This window comes from Tiliqua scincoides, chromosome 8, assembly GCF_035046505.1.
Source record: "Tiliqua scincoides isolate rTilSci1 chromosome 8, rTilSci1.hap2, whole genome shotgun sequence".
NCBI classification, from domain to species: Eukaryota; Metazoa; Chordata; class Lepidosauria; order Squamata; family Scincidae; genus Tiliqua; species Tiliqua scincoides.
The window spans coordinates 35,139,850-35,162,317 of NC_089828.1; the positions used below are offsets into that span (position 1 = coordinate 35,139,850).

General features: G+C 46.8%; 1 protein-coding gene across 1 annotated transcript in view; it reads right to left on the reverse strand.

Moving 5' to 3' along the window:
* The window catches only part of SBNO2 (strawberry notch homolog 2), a 98,481-nt gene extending 76,416 nt beyond the window's left edge, over window positions 1-22,065 (reverse strand). The window contains exon 1 of the mRNA XM_066635519.1: window positions 21,951-22,065. The gene's annotated coding sequence lies outside the window, so the exon portion shown is untranslated. The remainder of the gene's footprint in view (window positions 1-21,950) is intronic.
* Window positions 22,066-22,468: the final 403 nt, after the last annotated feature.

Consider the following 22,468-nt stretch of genomic DNA (forward strand, 5'->3'; position numbering starts at 1 on the left):
GTCAAACTAACAGATGAGGAGTAGGGAAACCATTGTACACATCAGCCCTCCCAACCCTAAAATTCACTATGGGCCACTTGCTCTCTCTCAATCTAATAGGGTGACAGGAAGGACAAAATGGCACAAGGAGAACAAAATCACTGACTCTCAGACCAAACCAATTCTCATAGTGAGGATAAAATGGGGGTAGACAATGTGCTCCGCTTCTTCTTGTTTTGTTCAGGATGCCCCCTCTGTAATGTCCTTTGACTCTCTTCTCAAACCCCTCCTTTTCTTTGAAGACTTTGGCAATATCCCCTAGTTCAGGGATGTCAACAGAAGCTCCTTATCTGGCCCATGTGATTATTGGGCTCTCCCGTATCTTGAAAATATGGTCAAGATTTGCATATTTTTTCTTTTGTCATTTGCAGCTAAAGAGTTCCTAAGTGAGAAAAAAATGCTTATTTTTGGTCACCACCTGTTTAATGACATCCTGCTTACTGAAATCACTTCAGCTCTCAGAAGGTGTCAGGAACACTATTCAGCCCACTGTAGGAAGTGAGCTTGGCACCTCTGTGCCAAGATCTTTTAGACTATGGCAATCAAGCCCAAGGACACATACATGAAATAAATTGCTTATTCTTCTCCCATTTACCTTGGCACCACTCCCTCTCCTCACCTTCTCTTGTCTCCTTGGAGTCCATTTTAGATTGTGAGCACCTATGGGTGCTTGTCTTTTCTATTATAAAGTACACAGCACTGTATAAATAAATACACTGTCCTGAGCTCCTTGGCAGGATAAGATTGTAAAGTAAGAAATAATTAGAAAGTTTAAAAACTAAATTTAAAAAAAATCTGTAAGAATGCAACCAAAATTGTGTTCAAGAAAGCTGGATTCTGCAAACTGTAGGCATTTGTGCCATTTATTCTAATTAAGTCTACTGAAGTTAATAGAGTCATGTGCTTGTGGAGGAGGAGTCTATCCATGGAGACCAACCATGATGGTAATATGGAATTCTCCCACTGAATTCTTCCATCTTGGGTGCCCTTCAGGGAGAAAGGCGGAATATAAATCTAATAATAAATAATAGTAACACTAGGTACGGGGGGGGTAATAAAAGTCTAATGCAGCTTAGACACCATCTCTGTCCTCCATATATATTTGAACAAGTAAAGCTCCCTTATACCGAATCAGCCACTTGATCCATCCATATTGTTTTTCTATACTGATGGGCAGCAAACTCTTCAAGGTTTCAGGCTGGTGAGTCTGGGATTGGACCCAAGGTTTTCTGCATGCAAAGCAGCTGTTCAACCACTAAGCACTTCCCCTAAAACTGTACCCCCCCCTTTCACCCAATGCACTGACTTGTATGGGAACTGAACCCAGGGCCCATCACTCAATGGCAGAGCACCTGCTTGGCATGCAGAAGGTCCCATGTTCAATCCCAGGTAGGGCTGGGAATTACCCCAAGCCTGAAACCCTGTTCGCTACCCGTCACTGCTGATAAAACTGGGCTGGGTGGCCCAGTGATCTGGGTTCCTAACCGGGACCTCTCACACCAAAGGTGAGACTCTCGCCCCAAGATCAACAAGCAGGATCCACGTGCAATAAGGCATCTGATGATTCATACCCAGATGCTCTTGACCAGCATCAAAGGCTAGGAATAGGTTTTTTTCTACTCCACACAAACTCCAAACTTCTCAAGGTGTTAAACTTGGCTAACAAAATTCTGAACTGTAGGATGAGGACAGCCAAGTAACAGAAAAGAGCTTCCTTCCAACTTACACTTTGGAACAGCTGCAAATGTTAAGTATTATCAAGAATCTAGCAGACCAAGCCTCCAGTTTAGGAGTCTCATCCTTAATAGTTCCATGAAAGAGTCAAGCCCTGAAAACCCAGGTGCCTGGGACTGGGAAGGATCTCATTCAGTCAAGAGCACAGAATGAAGCTGGCTGACCCACAAAGAGAACCCAGCTGGCACAGCGTTCTAACCACTAACCATCACTTCCTTATAAAAAGGTTTCCACACCCGACACAGAAATATGCTTCCCCTGGGAGGGTATCCAATTACCCAATGCACACTTTAGTGGGCACAAGAGCCCCTTCTAAAGAGGCAGTGTTTAATTATCTGCATTGATAAGCTTCTGGCTGACTCTGATAGATGGAGATAGCAAGGCTCCTACCGAGAACTCCGAGGAAAACTGCTCAGATGGTGTGCTGGAAAAGCATGCAGTACCACCCCCTTCCTATGACTACACCACTTGGTTGGGGGAAGCTTTAATGCTTCCTATTAGCAACTCCCAACTCAGTAACAGCCTATTCACAGGTTCAAAGGAGATGATAGTCTAGCAGAGCCTCCTTCTGCTCATTAGGGTACTGAAAAGTAACCTACTCCTTGCATACAGAAACCTCGTATATTAGGAAATCTACAGATTGGGTGGGTGCTTTCTTTTTGTCTATCTGCAGATTGCCTAATATGCTAGCTTTTTATGTGCAGGGAGTGATGCATATCCGTGTATTTCCATTTGTCAGTAACTCCCCGCACACAGAGAGCAGCTATATCAGGTAACTTGCTTGCTCCAGCATTTGGTGACTGAAGGTAGCATGCCCCTGCACAAGGAGGCTCTATTTAGCTATTCCCAGTCAATAGCTATTGGAAGATCTCATACTCCACATAAGAACAGCCCTCCTGGATCAGACCAAAGGTCCATCTAGTCAAGCACCAGGAAGACCACAAGCAGGGCATGAAGAAAACAACCCCTCCCCACTACCACCACTGCTCCCCTTTGACAAGTATGCAGCAGCAGGTTGCCTTTGACCCCACTTCCTACTGCAACCTTATACAAACATGTCACTTGGTCCATCTAGCTCAGTATCATCTATACTGGATGGCAGCAGCTCTCCAGAGTCGCAGGACAGCACCGCAGCGACAGCAAGTGGCACGTTGCTGGCACTTGGAATCTGTTTGAAAGCCTGAGCACTGTGACCTGTGGTACAGGTCCTTTTCAGCCTGGCTGTGCAACTTGACAGTGTTCTAAAACTAGCAGGAGAGGAACACAAGTTTACACAACAACCTGCACTTCAGCAGAATTAGATGAAAGAAGGGCAAAACACCTCCCAGAAATTGGAACCTGGCCCCAAGGAAGTCCAAGAAAGTTAGAGGTGTGACTGATTTTCAAGCACATCCGTGTCCTTTGGACTTCCTCATTAAAACTTCTGCTTGCCAAGCAGCGAAGGGAGAAGGAAACCCTAGCTGCTGGTGACAAGGGCTGGCAAAACACTATTTGCCAACATTTACTTGAGTTGCTTCATGCATTTCTACCGGTCCACTGCAAGCGCAAAGCTAGCCTGGGTGTTTGCAAATCAAGGGTTGATGTGGGGGGGAAAAATCCTTCCTTTAGTGAACCAAGACCAGGGCTGCATATTGTTATTATTACTGTGCCAACCATTTTTACTTATTTGTATCGATCGGTATGGAGCTTTACAAAATACAAGAGAACAGTTCTCTGACTTGAGAAGAATACAATTAAAGGTTTGCCACAAGGTGGAAGGAAGAGAAGGATGCTGGATAGACTGTGGAAGAAAACACAACTATTTCACATGTGTACTTATGTTCAGTACATATGCAAACAAAGGGGTTATCCAAAGGCTTCATGGGAAAAGACGGTTTAATTTGAAAAAAAGTTCTTTTTTCAAATTAAAAAGAACAGAGTTAGTTTCTGGCCCTCATGGCAAAGAAATGCCTGGAAGTGCAAAGACAAAGAGCCTTTGTTCAATTGGCACACACCACACACAGCCAGAGCTGTGGTTAAGGGTAACCCCAGCACCAATACTGACAAGGGTTGAGAGAGAACCTGGACAGTCTCCACACCTGTTCTGCTCCAGGTTCAAGACACACTCAAATCCTTGCCCATGACATGCTGACATCTTGAAGTCAGCCACCACCAGAGTCAGAAAAGCCCTGATACTGAAGCCTCGCTCCCTTTCAACGTTGGCCTCATGACAAGAGAGCTACCACAGTAAGTCACACCTTCTGTAGACACAGGTGTGCTAGAAATAAAGAGGAAACACTCTTTAAAAGCTTCTTAGCAGAGCTAATGATTGCCATCAAAACCAGAATGCAGTTTTTCCAAAGAAAAGCCACTTCGTGAAAAAAAAAGACAAAAGCCACTGCTTGCCCTCCCAGAACCCTACCAAATTCAAAGAGAAAAGCCAGGTGATTTTCAGGAAAAGATAAGGTTTGTCCTGCTAAACAGGACCAAAGTGACTGCCTCTTTAAGCACCCCAACAGGAAGAACACAATTAAGGCATGAAGGCAGTAGCCCTCCTCCATGAGTTTGTCCCCAGAATTTAGTACCGGGACATTAAAAATAAACTGCTCCTATGCATGGAGGTTTTATTGTTATTGTGCAGATTTATGAAAACTTATGTACCTTTTTCAACAAAAAGTCATTTACAAAGCAGCTTAGCATAATAACCAAGACTAAACCTCCTTAAGGACAGTCCTGAGAGATCTGACCAAAAAGTTCACCTAGTCTGGTATCCTCACTAAGTGCTGGACACAGACCCCTTATCAGTACCAATCTGGCTTTTTCTTGACCTTCTATCTAGTGCATCATAAATTAATTCCAGTTTTGTTAATATAAAGATTACCATGTTTCTTTTTTTAATTCTGTTCTCTGCCTGACAAGGGGAGTGCTGGGGATGGAACAGAGAAGCTACAGAGAAAATACCCCTGCTAATTGGGCAAGAGGCACTTTTTCAAGTGGGTGCTCCTCTTTTTAGCAGGGGGAGAGTAACTGGCCCACCTCACCCCAGCAGTGTCTTTTCTAGTGGCTGTCTGCTGGTGTTCTTTTTGCATCTTTTTAGATTGTGAGCCCTTTTGGGACAGGGAGCCATTAGTTTGATTTTTCTCTGTAAACCGCTTTGCGAACTTTTAGTTGAAAAGCGGTATATAAATACTGTTAATTAATAATAATAATACTTAACTTGATATTCTACAAGTAGGGCTTCTATCTTCCCAGAAGCCGTGTACGTCAACTGATATCCTGTCTACACCTAGAGTCTGCACTGATATGCAAATGCCTCCTGTCTGCCATTTTAGAACTGTTATAAATTGCAGAATGGGGTGTGGGCTTTGTACCAGACCCTGCCATTTCTCTTCTCCCTTTTGCCTTACTGAAGATGAAGGTTCCATTTCACAATCTTGGCTAAGAGACACTGATAGAACTTCATGAATTTGCCCATTCCTCCTGCTATTGAAACTAGCAGCCATCACAACATCCTGTGGCAGTGCATTTCATGCACTAACATCACACAAAATAGAATTCTGTTTCTAGTGTCTGAAAGTTCCTGCCAGACAACCAATCTTTGGCCAACATCAATTCTAGGCTTGAGAAAAAGAGGAAAAGAAAGGGTTCCAGTGCGTCAGTTACACGTACCTCAATCTCTGTTTCCCCTTAGCAATGCTGTCTTCCTCAGGGTTAGCTTTCTCCCCTATCCATGGGAGGGCTGGTTCACACACATGCACAGAGAAGGAAACACCTGTCTTTTGCTCACCCCAATACTAAGAGAACTTCTTTCTCCAGTTACAAAATAAAGTATTGTGTATGGCAGGGGTGTCAAGCATAAGGCCCATGGAACGGATGCACCTCCCAGAAGCTCTTTATCTGGCCCCTGTGATAATTGGGCTGTCCAAGAGACATCTTTTCAACAGCACTGCTTCTGCCGAGGCTCTGGCATAGAGAGGCAGAAGGTAGCCTCAAAAGGCAAGGAACAGTACAGGAGGGGCAGTCCAAGAGGGGTGAGAGGGAGATGGGAGAGCTGCTGAGAGAGCCCAATCATCATGCTAGTTACCCTTTCAACTGCGCTGCTTCTGTCAAGGTGTCGCTTAGAAGACCACCAGATCCTTTGCAGAAGCAGCACAGCTGAAAGGGCTGTCCCAGATCTTGAAAATACGATGCAAGTTTGCACATTTTCTCTACTTTCATTTGCAGCTAGTGAGTTTGTGTGAGAACAAAGCTTTTCTTTCTGGCCATCAACTGCTTAATGACTTCACTTCCTGCTTAATGATATCACTTCCAGCCCTCAGCAGGTGTCTCAAAAACTAATCAGCCCATTATATGAAACATATTTGATGCCCCTGGTCTGCACTGATGCATAGTGGATCTCTAGGGCTTCAGACAGGAGGTTTTCCTAGCCTTACCTGGAGATGCTGCCAGGGATGAAACCTGAAACCACCTTCATGAAAAGCATCTGATATACTACAGACCCTCTGGTTAAAGCAGGTGCATAATTGTAGACACATGAAGTTGCCTTCTTCCAAGTGAGATCTTGGGGCCCTGAAGGCCAGCATTACCTATTATTCTATAGATGTTCTCCAAGGTCTCAGGCAGAAGGAGGTCATTTCCAGCGAAACCCAAGATCCTATTTCTGGAACCTGAGTCCAAGACCCCCTGCCTGCACAGCATGCACTTCACTCCTAAGTTATGACCTCTCCTATGAAGCTCCTTCCTGCTTGGCCTATCTAATTCAATACTGTCAGACCCTGACTGGCAGAAGCTCTCCAGAGTTTGGGGGGGGGGGGCGCATCTTTCCTAGCCTTATCTGGAGATCAAATCGGGGCTCTTCTACATTCACCATAGGTGCTTTTTACTGAGTTACAGGCGCGCGCACGTGCGCATGCGCGCGTAGACACACACACACACACACACACACACCCAACAAAAGTGAACATGCCTTGCAAAAAATTCCACCTTTTAGTTAGCAACAGAACTCCAAAAGGTCTTCTCCACCTTTTAATGCAAATGCCAATACACTGGACATTAAAAGCCAGGGAGGGTCAGCTTTATTTGAAGACACGGCTGTCACAAACTTAGGGGGGTTTGGGGTGCTCAGAGTTCTTGGTTCTGGAACCCTAAAGCCCTCAAGGCCCCCCCATTCAGTAGTACTGCCACCACCCTGTATGTGCCAGTGCCTCAGTCCAGGGACACCGAGACCCTCTAGGCTTAACTCTGTCCCTTGCAGGCACTGAGCTCTTTCTCCAATTAAAGCTTCAGTTCTCAAGTTACTAGACCTCAATGAACACTTGGTAGCTTGCTGAACGGCTAGGCAGGATTTTGAACCTTTGTCCCCAACAGACAATGAAACAACTTGGTAAAAGAGATTTTAGTTTATTAAGTACATAAGGTTACATAAGGCAGCAAATGCTAGAGGCATAAACATCTAGAAAACACATCCACAATAAAATAATAAAGCTAGCTAGCTATCTCTGTTAATACCTACCTCTCACCTGGGTCAGTTACTCTTGTAGATCTCTTAGCTCCAGGCTACCTGTGAGGCCAGATGCCCATGGTGGACAATGGAGCTCACAGCGTGCAGGATTTTGCCCCCCAAAACTCTGCCCAAGAAGAACCGGACACACTCCTTGGGGCACTCATTAGTATGCTTCTTATGCTAATAGTACTGAGGTGACTTCATACTTAGACTGTCCAATCAGAAACATTTGAGGACAGAACCTTCTCGGAGTGGGTCTGGTTGCTAGCCCTCCTAGTTCTTACCCCTCCCAACTGGAGATCCATAGCTGCATTCCATTCTGCTTGATCAGGCTTGATCAGGCACCCCTCAGTCTACTGAAGTGTTAAACATTCCAGTGGGTTGTAATTCTTGTTGCCTGTCCTTTCTGGCCAGCAAAGGAGAGACAACAATCTTTTTGTTTGTTTACTCACATTCTTGCAGCTAGGAATTGCTAGCCACTTCTCTGTTACTGACTTAGTTTGGTTCAGGCTTCACATGCTAACCAAGGCCTAAACTGTACATATTCATGACAACGGCACTCAAGTTGTATCACTAGCCAGCAACTTCTCACTCCAAGCTCATTTTTCATGTCGTGCGTACAGTAGCGGCTTCACGCTTCCCTGAGTCCTCCATCAGCAGAATCAATCCAACAAAGTTGGGCAGTTTCAAGTTTCGTTTCTTCCAACAGAGGCACTGTGGAAAGCAGGGCAAGTGGAGTCATGCTTGGCTGTTTGCGGGCCGCTTTCAGCAGCAAGGGTCAGCCTTGGAAGGTAAATAGTGTTTTCGTGCCAGAAGAAGCCAGGAATATTAGAACAGAGAAAGACGCCATCTACTGAGTCAGACCATTGATACACCTAGCACAATATTGTCTACACTGGTTGGCAGCAGCTCCTGAGGGCTTCTGGCGGAAGCCTTTCCCAGCCCTTTCTGACTTTTTGTTGTTGGCAACCTTCAGTCTCGAGAGACTATGGCATCGCGCTCTGAATGGTGGTTCTGGAACAGCATCCAGTGTGACTGAAAAGGCCAATTTGAGTGACAATCCCTTCCACACTGGGAGCAAGTGTAGTCTATCCCTGCTCTGTCTCCCTGGCTGTGGGCCTTCCTTCTTTGCCTCAGTCTGTTGGCCAAGTGTCTCTTCAAACTTGGAGAGGCCATGCTGCACAGCCTGCCTCCAAGTGGGACACTCAGAGGCAAAGGTTTCCCACCTGTTGAGGTCCATTCCTAAGGCCTTCAGATCCCTCTTGCAGATGTCCTTGTATTGCAGCTGTGGTCTACCTATAGGGCACTTTTCCTGCACAAGTTCTCCATAGAGGAGATCCTTTGGGACAAAGCCATCGCCCATTCTCATGACATTACCAAGCCAGTGCAGGCGTCTGTTTCAGCAGTGCATACATGCTAGGGATTCCTGCTCGTTCCAGGACTGCGTTGTTTGGAACTTTGTCCTGCCAGGTGATACCGAGAATGCGTCGGAGGCAGCGCATGTGGAAAGTTTTCAGCTTCCTCTCCTGTCGTGAGCGAAGAGTCCATGACTTACTGCAATACAGAAGTGTACTCAAGACATAAGCTCGGTAGACCTGGATCTTGGTATGTTCCGTCAGCTTCTTGTTGGACCATACTTTGTTAACCTGGAAAATGTGGTAGCTGCTTTACTGATGCGTTTGTTTAGCTCGGTATCAAGAGAAAGTGTCGGAGATCATTGAGCCAAGGTACACAAAGTTATGGACAACCTCCAGTTCATGCGCAGAGATTGCAATGCAGGGAAGTGAGTCCACATCCTGAACCATGACCTGTGTTTTCTTCAGGCTGATCATCAGTCCAAAGTCTTGGCAGGCCTTGCTAAAGCAATTCATGAGCTGCTGGAGATCTTTAGCAGAGTAGGCGGTGAAACCTGCATCATCGGCAAAGAGGAAGTCACGCAGACATTTCAGCTGGACTCTGGACTTTGCTCTGGAGAGGTTGAAGAGCTTTCCATCTGATCTAGTTTGGAGATAGATGCCTTCTGTTGCAGTTCCAAAGGCATGCTTCAGCAGGACAGTGAGGAAGATCCCAAACAAAGTCGGTGTCTCCTTCACTCCGCTTTGGATGTCAAAGTGGTCTGATGTGGAGCCATCAAAGGCTACAGTGCCCTTCATGTCCTCGTGGAAAGACCTGATGATGCTGAAGAGCCTGGGTGGACATCCAATCTTGGGGAGAATCTTGAAGAGGCCGTCCCTGCTGACCAGGTCGAAAGCCTTCATGAGATCTATGAAGGCTATAAAGAGTGGCTGTTGTTGTTCCCTGCATTTCTCCTGCAGCTGTCTAAGGGAGAATACCATATCAGTGGTGGGCCCGTTGGCTCAGAATCCGCACTGCAATTCTGGATAGACGCTCTCTGCAAGTACCTGGGGCCTCTTTAGTGCAACTCAGGCAAACAGCTTTCCTACAACACTAAGGAGAGAGATGCTGCAGTAGTTATTGCAGTTACCCCTGTCGCCTTTGTTCTTGTACAGCGTGACAATGTTTGCATCCCTCATGTCCTGTGGTACTCCACCTTCTCTCCAGCAGAGACAGAGGATTTCATGCAGCTCAGTGGCAATGATCTCTTTGCAGCACTTTAGGACTTCAGCAGGGATGCTGTCTTTCCCAGGTGCCTTGCCAGACGCACAAGGTGCCTTGTCAGGGCCACATTAAGTTCTGCTAGGGTTGGTTCACTGTCAAGCTCCTCCAGCACAGGCAGGCACTCAATGTTGTTCAGCGCTTCTTTGGTTACTACATTTTCTCTGGAATATAGCTCAGAGTAGTGCTGCACCCAGTGTTCCATCTGCTGCGTCCGATCTTGGATGACCTCGCCTGCAGTAGACTTCAGAGGGGCAATTTTCTTCTGTGTTGGACCTAGGGCCTGCTTGATACCATCATACATCCCCTTGATGTTGGCCATGTCAGCTGCTAGCTGTATCTGGGAACAAAGCTGGAGCCAGTAGTCATTAGCACATCTGGCAATCTGCTGGACTTTGCTGCGAGCAGCTCAGAGAACCTGCAGGTTGCACTCACTGGGACAGACTTTGTATGCTCCTAGAGCTCTCCTCTTTTCCTCAATGACTGGTGTCAACTCCTCAGAGTAGGCTTCAAACTAGTCTGCCATCTTGTTGGTCTTCTTGCCGAATATGGACAAGGCGGTGTTGTAAACAGCATTCTTGAAATGTTCCCATCTGTTGGATGAATTTGAGTCGGCTGGGCCTGGAAGAATTTCCTCAAGCGCTCATGCAAATTCCTCCACTTTTCCCTGATCCCGGGTCTTGCTGGTATCAATGTGAGGTGTTCCTTTTTCATGTGATACAGTTGCTTTGTTTGCAGTTTTACTCTGCTGCACACTAGGGAGTCGTCAGTGTCATAGTCAGCGCCCTGATAACTGCGTGTGATCTTGATGCTGGGAAGGCTGGAGTGTCTGGTGAGAATCAGGTCGAGTTGGTGCCAGTGCTTTGATCTTGGGTGTCTCCAAGAGACTATGTTGGGGCTTCATATTGAAGAACGTGTTGCTGACGCAGAGACTGATGACAGCAAAACTCAAGCAGGCATTGGCCATTTTTGTTCATCCTCCCAGTGTCGAACTGACCTAAGCAAGTGGGCCACGAACTGTGATCAGCACCAACTCTAGCATTGAAATTGCCAAGGATGAACAATGGTTCTTTTCCAGGGATTTTCTTGATAGCGTGGCCAGGTCGTCATAGCATTTGACTTTAGCTTCTGCTGGAGATGACAGAGTCAGTGCATATGCACTGATGAGAGTGACAGGTCCTGCTGATGACTGGAGCTGCAGGGACAAAATCCTTTCACTTCCCACAGTAGGTGGGATGATGGATTCCAGCAGCGTATTTCTGACCGCAAAGCCAACGCCATGTTCCCTGGTCTCGTTTGGTGGTTTTCCCTGCCAGAAAAATGAGAAATTTCTCTCCTTGACAGATCCTGAATCTGGCAACCTCATCTCTTGGAGGGCAACAATGTCCATCTGCAGTCTGCTCAGCTCCATGTCGATGACAGCTGTTTTGCGTGCGTTGTCTATTTCTTGCGGGTTGTCAGAAAAGTAAGGTGTCATTGTCCTAACGTTCCAGATGCCCAGCTTTAGGGCAGGAGTTTTCTGTTTTCTGTTGCCTGGAGCAGAGTTGTCGATCCGCTGGTCGGTTTTCACGCTAAACCCCATGCACCCCGTGAGGTTAACAGACCGTGGCGTGGCAGTACCTTACTGGCTCAGGACTGCCCAGCTTAAGGCGGGCGGTAGCTGCCCAATGAGATGCAATGATCTCTCCCACCGTTGGAAGCAGCCCCTGGCATCACGCTCTACGCCAATCAAGTGAAGACTTATAACCGGTAAACTGCTGCTTCCCGTGTTGTGCCGACACCGTATGGCAAAGTTGGAGTGTCCTCTCCAGTGCGTGAAGACTGGGTAAAGTAGGTATGGAAGATAGGATGTTACCCATGCAGCAAATCCCCCCTCTCCACATCACTGGAATGGTCCAATGGAAAGGCAGAAGACAATATGATTGGTTCCAGCAGCATCGCAGGAATTGCCTGAGCATGACTGTATACAGTCATGAATTGCCTCAGAGACTCCAGCTCCAGATTTTGCCTCGAGGTTGACTCCTGTAGTCTTTTCCATAACTGGATATAGCCACAAGGCAGTGAGTTTGAGGTCAGAGTTTCCTTCTCTTAGATGAGCTGCCTTCCCAGGCTAACGAGTCCAATCTACCCGGTGGCTGTTAGTCAACTCTTACTACAAGTACAGCCAAACTGAGGGACTATTCTTATCCCCAGCCCCCAGGGGGCTTTCTGACAGGGTCTAAAGTTTCTACATGCAAAGTAGGTGTGATGGTCCCAGCTTAAGTCCTGCACTTGAAACTCTGGGACATTAGGTTGCTTAAGTCAATTCTGTGGTGCACAAATAACGCCTTCCTTTAGTCCAGGGGTGTCAAACATAAGGCCCGTGAGCCAGATACACCCTGTGGAAGCTCTTTATTCAGTCCACATGATACTTGGGTTCAGCATTGCCCTTTCAGCAGTGCCCCTTTGGCTGAGACTCGGGGGGGGGGGGAAGAGAGAGAGAGACACACACACACATACACAGAAGGAGGCAAGGAATACTATGGGGAAAGCGACAGATCAAACAGGGTGAGAGAGGAAGAAGCTTCAGAGAGAACCCAGTTATCATGCAAGCTATCCTTTCAGCTGCGCCACTTCTCCCAAGGCGTCACTTTGCAGGCTACTTCTCATCTGCCAAGTTGCAAAGTGACACCTCATCAGAAGCAGCACTGCTGAAAAGGTAACCCACATGATAATTGGGTTCTCCCATTTCTTGAAAATATGATCAAAATTTGCAGTTTTTCTTCTGTCATTTGCAGCTAATGAATTCCTACATGAGAACGAAGTGCTTATTTCTAGCCATCATCTGATTAATGGCATCAGGGCCTGCCTTAGGAACTGCGGGGCTCAATGCAAAACATTTTTGCAGGGGGGCCACCCCTGCAGGGGCCCCCTACACACCAGGATAAGCAGCAGTGGTGAGGCACCCAGCAGCAGAATCACAGCCAACCACTTGGGGGGGGCGGGGATTTCACACCAATAGGACCCAGGGGCAAGTGGAAGGCAGGCCTGCCCAGCAGCAATGCTCTCCTTGCCACACTCATCAGCATGGAAGATCTATGCCAGAGCGTCAGCTACAGAGTGAAGCACCAGCTGCAATTGCAGGTGCTCTGCTTGTCACCCCAGTGTAGGGCCCCTCCAGGCATGGGGCCCAATTTGGCCAAATTGCCCTAAGATTAACCCTGAATGGCATTGCTTCTTGTTTAATGATGTCACTTCCAGCCCTCAGCAGGTAATATTATTTGGCCTGCTGTATGAAACTAGTTTGACACACCAGCTTAGTCCTTCATAAGTCTCCTGTCAATGCTTCAATAGTTGAGACCAGAGTTCTAATATTATGACAAGGCAATAAGTGTTTCTCTCCACACCATAAAGACTATTTCCTTAAACAACCATCACATCCCCCCATTACCTCTTCTAAACTAAGACCCAAATGCTACAACAAAACTGATGTTCTCATTGTGGGACCTAAAAATTGTGGTTTTTTTCCTAAATAAAAATTAGAGGGACGGGGGGAGGGAATCCATGCCTGGATAGGAAGGAAAGCAGGAGGGTGAAGAAAAAGAGCACTGAAGGGGAGGCAGGGTCAGCGATTTTAGTTCAAATAAATAAAAATAGGGAGAAAGGTTGTGATTGGGCAGGAACAAACAGTGCAGGGTCAGGGTTTTTCCCCAAATAAATTTAAATGTATACCATTCAGTGGTGGCACATGAGAATTTTTTCTGACCAGGATTAACACATTAGGGGGACAATCCTAACCAGGTCTACTCAGAAGTAAGTTCTATTTTGTTCAATGGAGCTTACTCTCAGGAAAATGCGGTTAGGATTACAGCCTAAACCTTTAAAAGTAAAAACATTTTTCTAGCTCCTAAACTTTCAGGCTGGCTTCTACATCCAAAGCAAATTTGTAAAGCCCTGCTTTAGCCTTTCCTCAAAAAGAAGGTACCAAACTTCCTGGACATTTTGGTTACTTCTTCACATCTCTTCCAGATCTATGACATCCTTTTAGAAAGGGGACAATCAGAACCACTGTATTTCAAGTTGTGGGTGCACCAGAGATTTATACAAGGGCGTTGACAAGCCTGATAGTTTGTTTCATGCGCACTGAATCTGCTCCCTTGAAATAATATTCTCATTCATAACAAAGCAAAAGAGTAAAATTAAGACAGAGGTCACCACCTCTGTGTATGCACAGCTGCTGCAACTGAACAAAAAAAATTTAAAATTGTTTGCCCACATCAAAGCTCAGGGTGCATAGCTCAGAAATGAGGTTCGAAAATGACCAGCTTTTGGACAGGGTCAAGGTACATTTGGCTGTCAATCGTTGCATACTGGGGGTGAGGTGGGGGTTATGGATGGAGCCCACGCCAGTCACAGGGAACCTTTAAATTTTTCTGTCATGGCAGGTTTGGGTCTCAGGACATGGTCTGAAGGTACATAATACAGCCACTTTGCTGAAGGCAAGTACATATAAATTTGGGCAGTGCCAGGAAAGGAGACCATTTTGGAAGCCGACATTCACCATTTTGATCTCCATGATGGAAGGGCAGAAGGATATAAATGAAGAGAAATAAAGCAGAACTTGCAAAGCCCTCTTGGATCTCGGCTCTGCTAGTACTGAGTGGGCTTAGCAAGCCAACAGATCTGTGATGTCCCCCATATGCACCATTTGTTGCCTTGTACTCCCCATTACATCAAGCTGGATTATGCTGCACGCTTCCAAACTCATGCTCACTGACATGATTAGGATGGTCACGTTGCCTATACGCTAACAGAGAAGGGGGGAGGAATCCAGCCATTTTCCACCCTGAGTCAGATAAGCTGGAATAGTTGAAAGGCATGGGGGAGATAGGGTTAAACCAACAAGCATGAAGGGCCCAACAAGATGCAATACCATTAGTTCTACATTTATATGATAACTTCTGAAATGGGGGAGGGGCAGGGACTGATTCTTGGAACTTAAGCAGCATATGGGTGAAAGCTGCTAAAACCTACTTCCCACCTGTGGCTTACCACCCAGTAAAATCCTCTCATCTGGGAACAGCACTACACACAACCCACCCACTCATGCTTCCTGTCAAACATAATGATGGACACTGCACTGATTGAATTAGAACATTCTGAGCATGCCAACATGAGAACAGGAAAAGCCCTCTCAGCAGATATCAGCAGCTACCATACCCTGATCAACAGCCCAGTTGTGAGAATCTCAACTATCAAATGGTTCGCCAAGGATTTGGGCTCTGTGATTCCTTAATGTGGAGATAGTGGGGTTTTCTTTTGCCTATGAAACTTGTGCCCTACCTGCTAAGCCATGAACTGTTCCCAACAGTGGCAGAAAAGCCCCTCTTCCAAAATTGAGCCTTCAGCTCGGCAGAGGGAACCCTTTTGATTGCTATGCTGCATACTAGGCCACAGGCTAGAAGATGGGGGGGACCACTATTGCCTCCTTCCAAAACCTGGACAGATAGACCGTGGATTCAGGGGTGGAGGGTTCCGCCCGGAGAAAGAAGGAATGCCTCATCTCTCAACAGCTGCTCATCAAAAAGAATGCAAGCAAAGGGGAGGGGGGTGCATGCATCAATTCATTTCAGCCTACACTGGAGGATGAGGTGCAAGGGGGCAGTAGGAGGAGAAAGGTGCAGATAGAAAATGAAAAGGAAAAAATCTGACACAATAAAGATCTCCTGGGGATCTTAAAGGAGGGGACAAAAGAGGAGGAGGGAACACAACCTATTCTCAAAGAAAAGTTTCTCAACCCACATCCACAAGGTGTTTTGAGCTGGACCCTCAGGCATCTACATCAGAGTGCAGATGGTGTGCTGTCTCCTTTATGGCCACCATAACCAAGTACAAGTAATGGCATCTGCCCACATTCTCTCCCCCACCCCCTAATCTTCACCTCTCCCTCCTTTGGCATTTTCTTATTGTCCGTTTTACAGGGGAAGCTCATCGGGAGCGGTGACCAATGCTATTTAGATAACTTTTTAAACCACCTTAGGTAGGTATGGCAACATTTACCATGGCACTCTGGAACCAGAACGGCTAAAGTCATCTAAGTCGGAATGGGGAGACCTGGGTTCAAAATCCCTCTAGGAGACCTTGGTCCAATTTCTTCACCCTCATAGGTTTGTTGCAAGGATAAATGGTGGTGGGAAAGAACCACAAACATTGCTCTGAGGTTCCAAAAGGAAAAGCAGGTTATAAATGTAATTAAATAAATAGACTGGTTTATTATAACTGGTTTAGAAGTGATTTCATGTAAACTGCCCTGGGCACCCCCAGGAGAGCAAAAGTAGGGTACAAATGTATCAGATAAATGAATGAATGAATGAATGAATGAATGAATGAATGAATGGTCTTGCAACTCAGGAATTTATTTTTAAAATGTCTGCTCTGCATTTTCCTTGCCAAGACAAATGCCCAAGGCAGCTTACAAAGCATTCATTAAAACAAATGCAATGTACAACAAACTTCTTACTGCTGCCTCAAGACAGGTCAAGGAAATGGGGCTCTAACTGAGAGATTGCATAGGAACAGCTTCCAAATTCCTGGAATTCAGGAACAGCGGCTCATCATGTTCTGCAACTGGAAAAATCCAACTTTCTTCTCAAAAAGTCATGGAGAAATGACCAAGCAGCCTGGACTCTCTTCCCATCGTTCAACTACTTAGGGGACAGAAGGGACTCTCCTCCACCATCCCAGTGCCATGTGCTAACAAATCCCTAACTACATCATAAAGCGTACCTCTCTGTGGATTTTAATTAGAACCTGCTCAGGGCACCAATCATGACCAAGAAGGCAGGGTATCGATATTCTATTTGTGTCAGCAGCCATGTCAATTTGCAGATGGCCCCTCACACAGCTGACCAGCTTTCTTGTGTCCCTGCTTGAAGTTTCGCAGAACTGGGAAATCCAAATATCCTGCAGCCATTAATTCTGCAAGCCAGTAAGAAGAATCATTCCCCTTTCGCTCATTCTGAACCCACAGCCAATCAATTCCACTTGTTATAAGCAAGTAAGAATTTCCCCCCAAGTGCCTACTGCCAGAGTCAACATTCAGCAACCCCATCACCAATTTTGCCACAAAACATTGTAGGTGCACTTCTAAGGGGTGCTTCATTCATAGCTTCCCTCCTCTCCAAATTCCTCTCCTGTGCGGTACAGATTAATTGCTCAGAACAATCTCACAGAAACGTCATTCCAAGCAGTGTGGAGAAGAACTCCCCAGGCAAATAATCCTTGCCAAGATTACTGAGAAATCCACCGTTTCATGCCCTGCCCCACGGCTAAACAAAGCAAGATGCGCCGGTTTCGCTTGCTGCAAGGGTATGACAGCAGAAAAGGTAAGGAGTTGATTTCTAAAATGAGGCACAACGGTACAAGCCTACCTAGAAACCACACTGACACCAAGGCACTCCCCTACTTAATTCCTTACTCAGTAGAGGTTGGATGACGTTACTTAGGGCCTAGGCAACGGCATTTCTCAAGTAACTCAGAGGCCCTCTCATCATTACAAATATTCTAAATATTCCATGGCTGAGGCCTGGCAAGTGCCCACACTTCACAGAGACAGACAACACATAAGTATGGAACTCACTGCCCCAAGATGCAGTGACAATGCTTCCTGTGGAATATTTTTCAAAAAAAGCAGGACATATTCATGGAAGATGATACCCACTATTAACCAAGATAGCTACATAAAATGTCCAGGCATAAAAGCAAACTTTCTGACAAACACATTTTCAAAACAGTTAAGAGAGGAAGTCTATCACCTTCATATCACATTTGTGAGGCATCTGTGAAAGAGAAGAAAAATCACTGCACAAATTTTTAATTCCCGCAATTGAACTGACAGATACACACGCTAGCTCCATGGAACTCCCATGTTCAAAGGCAGTATAGACTGAATACAAGATGCTGGAACAAAGAGCAAGAGTGGGCTATTGTCTTCATGTCTAGCTTGTGGGCTCCCAGAGGCATCCAACTGGCCACTGTAAAAAAGAAGGATGCTGGCTTAGATGGACCTTTAGCCTGATAAGCAGTGCCCTTTTAGCACTGTTATTTTTAAGAGGTTCAACAAATTCATGAAGGAGAGGCACAACAGTGACTAACATGCAAATGGAACCTCCATGTTCTAATGCAGCGTACCACAGAGGATCAGGTGTTGAAAGACATACATGTGAGGGCTTGTTGTCTTCAGGTTCTGTCTGTGGACCTTCAGGAAGCATCTGGCTAGCCAATGGGTGAACCCATGGGCAGCTCTGATGCTCTTCAGTGAGTCCTATATATGAGCAAAGATAGCTGACGAGGCAAGACTTTTCAGAGTGGATGGAGAACCTGGAGAAAACTGGCTGCTTCCTTTTGATCGCATATAAAGCCAAGCAACGCATGCCAAAGCATGTCGTAACAGCCTGGGAAGAGGTCAACAGTTTGGAGTACGCTTCCCCCTTGCCTTACTCTCTAATGCCGTCACTTCTCACTCAAACAGCTGGCCCGCCACACCCCAGAGAGGACTGCCTTTAAGGCAGGTGCGATACCAGACTCAGTCTCTTGGCCCAGGAACCTGAACCACACCCTTGGCCCCCAGGCACTAATGCAGGCTCCTTTTAGATGGCGCTCCAGGAAGTGAATCAAAGGTGCTACACTGTTCGGGTATTCCCAAGAGATTTCCAATGATTAATCAACACACCTTTGAAAGGGAGGGAAACCAAGAAAGAACAAAGGAGCACACAGCAGAGAGAAGGAGAGACATGGACACATGAAACAATAGCTACCTAAGATAGCAGAGAAACTGAGAGCATGGAAAACTTCTTCCCCCCACCAACAGGGCATAGACTCCTAGATAGCAAGACTGACTCAAGCCTGACAAAGCTCAGGAACCTGTACATTGAAAGCAGTTTGTCTCCAACCTCCATTAACCTGGTTTGGTCTGCATAGAGCAACTTTTCCTATCCTCCTAAACCTTCAAGGACTTCCTGAATAGATAAGGAGCACAAAAGGGGCAGGTGGGTAAGGCGATACCTTAAGCAGTCAAATGATACATCTGAAACACAAGACACCCTATGTTAAACCAGTTAAGAATACTGGCACAAATACCTCACTTTATATTAGGGTGGAAGGGGCAGAGTGCTGAAGATGAAGGTCCCAGCTTCAGCCCCTGAGAGTGCCTCCAGATCAACACTGGGAAATACACTTCTATGTCTAAAACCCTAGAAAGCTGCTGCTGCCAGCCAGTATAAGTAGCGCCACAGTAGATGGACCAAGAGCCTGATTAGATAAATGACAACTTCCTTCTGTGAAGATTAAGAAAAGCTGATTTCATACAGAAAAACTGACAAGAACTAATACCTAGAGGAGAGCAACAAAAATACTTAATTTTCTTAGTGAGGAGAGAAGATGTGGGGGCGAGAAGACAGCTGATTGTATCAAGCCACAGAGAGAAGGAGGGAGACACTCTGCCTATGAGACCACCAAAACACAACTAAAGCATACCAACTGATTTTGGAGGCCTCAGGTAATGATCCAAGCTGCCCAGGGAGAAGAAAACATAGGGAGTGGCATAAAGAAGACTTCCATATAACTGGGATGATGTAGGGATTTGTGTTTGGAGATCTGGATTCAAATCACCACAGAGGGAAAATGCACACAGACTGGTCTTGGGCCAGTCAGTATTTCTCAGCCTGAGCATACGGAATTTACAGAACTCACTACCACAAGACACAGTGATGAGAGGAGCACTGATGTCACCTATTTGACTCCACAAATCTCAATAAGACCTCTGCCCTCAGGTTTCAGAAAGGAAGAAAATCCTTCTCCCTCTCTAACACAGCGTTCAAGATTGCATTGGATGAAACACAGACATCTCACCCTCTTTGGTGTACAAACTATGAGCTGAACCAGTCTGTAAAGGAATTCCTCAGGAAAGGGAGCCATGTTATATTGGGGGAGAAGACTTGCCCCAACAGTGGAAAGTTCTCTGTTCTTTGAAATAGAGAAAAAGTTTTGAGTTGACCACCTCCTCTAATAGGCTCCCCATAAAAGCTTTTTTTTTTTCTCTTAGAAGTCACTCAACTAGGAAAACCCTCTTGGGGGAAGAGTGGGTGACCCATACAGATATACCCAGACATGGGCTCTCGCTGCCCACATGCTCATCAGACACTTATTACCAGACACCACAAAGAGATCATCATATTCAGCACAGATAACCAGAAGAAAACACAACTTCCCATCATCCTCAGAATTCCCTCCCCCATCCAATATCAAGATCTGAACAAGGAAAAGGGAGGGGGAAGGACTTTGAAGAAGGGTGTACCTGAAAGGGGAAGAGTTGAATTATGAAAGGGAAAGAAATGAGAGCTATCATTACCACTACATCTCCCCACTTTAAGAAACCCATTAAGAGACAAGGAATAGGAAAAAAAATAGGATTCATCCCCCACCTTGGCATGGACATTAGGAGACCTAGAGAAAGAATGAGGGAGAAAGGGAAGGGAATTGAAGGTCTTTGAGGGGAGGGGATGCCCCCTCCTGTACCCATAGACCAGGGGTGTTTGATACATACATGCTATGGGACCAGAAGGGGGAAAGAGGAAGAGAGAATGGGAAAGAGGGAGGTTGAAAACTTTGGTTTTTGGCAGGAGGGCCACATCATCTCTCTGACACTGCGTCTGGGGCCGGGGGGGGGGGAAAGAATTAATTTACATTTAAAATTTGAATAAACTTACATAAATTTACAGAAATGAATATATTAAAGATGAACTTATATGAATGAATGAAGGTCTTGCAATAGCTCAAGGCCTATAAAAGGCCTTGCACAAAGCAAGGCTGGCCTTTCCTTTGCTGCTACTACTGCATCACAAACATGAAACAACAAGCAGTGGAAGAAGCCCTCATCCCATAGCTCAAGCGAGAGGTCAAACAGTTGCCCTCACGCTGAGAGCAGTTGCGTCGGGCCAATGTGGGCTCCAACAAATCTCCAGAGGGCCAGAGACTGGGGGCTCCCCGAGGGCCGCATTGAGAGGCCTCGAGGGCCGCAAGTGGTTTGGGCACCCCTGCCACAGACCTTACCCCCCTGCCCAAATGAGGGATGAAGAGAGGTGGCAAAAACTACCTTACACTGGAACAAGATTCTATTCTGACCTCTGGGAGGACAATGAAATGAGAGCAGACATGGTCACTCTCACTGCCCACTAGCCACCAGATACTTATTCTTCCAATACTCTCTTGAAGGGTGATGGAAGACACCTCCGCCACATACATGCTATGGGGACCAGTAGGGGGAAAGAGGAAGAGAGAATGGGAAAGAGGGAGGTTGAAAAAGAAGAGGAAGTCCTTCTGTCTTCTCATTTTCATACACCCCAGAAGTCGAAAGTGAAGAGGGAGAAAGCAAGCCTGTGCCCCACAACTCCTCCTCAGTGGTCAAGAGCAAGAAGTGCCAAGCAGGACAAAGAGACCAAACAAACTCTTTCTGTCCACCTAAAAAGAGCATTCCTGAGCTATCTATCAGCTGCAGGCATTTCTCAACCTCACATACACAGCTTTCAATTTCATAAGCAGCTGCTTCATAATTGAGTCAGATCAGGGGCAGAAAACAAAGCACAGGAGTCCCCTCTCACTGTGGGTGCCCAATGGGGGGGAAGTAGGACAAAAAAGAACTGGCTGCCATCTCCCAGCAATAGAAATGGGGGCGGGGGAGCAGGAGAGTTAGTGCAGAAGGGAACTAACCTCACCACAGGGATGTGCGGTGGGTGGGGAGGCAGGGCCTCCCCACCGGAGTCCTTCGAAGAGCGCCGCCGCCGCCGTGGGAGGCACCCACAACCCTCTGAAAAGCGCTCTGCGGCGGCGACGCTTTCCAAAGGACCCCCGTGCGGAGTCTCTGCCTCACCTGCCTCCTCACCCATGGCAAGCACATGGCTGCCTCACAAGGCAGTGGCAAGTTTCAAAGGACTCCATTGGGGAGGCCCTGCCTCACCTGCCTCCCCACCCACCGCACATCCCTGCCCCACAGAGGGGCGCTGCGAGGGGGAGGAGAGCAGGACTGGGGGAGCTGAGGCCTTACCTTGTCTTAGCTCTCCCGCCCCTCAGGAGAGACCCGAAGCGGCGCCCAAGACCGGCTCGGCCCGGTTCAAGGCTCCCGGCGGCGGCGGCGGTGGCGGCTCTGGCTTTTCCTCACTTCCGGGTTGGCCGCCGCCATCTTGAATTTTCGGTGGGTGGAAGGGGAGGAGGAGAGGTGGAGCCGAATGATTAGGAGAACACGTGACTCCAGCGGCGCGCAGCAAGCGGACTTCCGGTACGCTGTCGGCTGCCCGCACGTGGTCGAACGGGAACCGGAAGTGGGAGCGCAACCCTACCGCCCGCGTGTACTGTAACTCTTAAGTTTCTCGCGTCCTCCAAAGGGGGGAGGAAGTGACGTACGAAGCGGGGAGAGGGACAAGGGGAGGAACAAAAGGGAGAAGAGGCGTGGCCACAGAGGGGATGGGAGGCTTGGAGAGGGGGATGGGAGGGACAGACTCCTCCAGAGTGACAGATGCACAGTGGCAATAATTAATGCAAATTAATAATTATGGATTATAATAA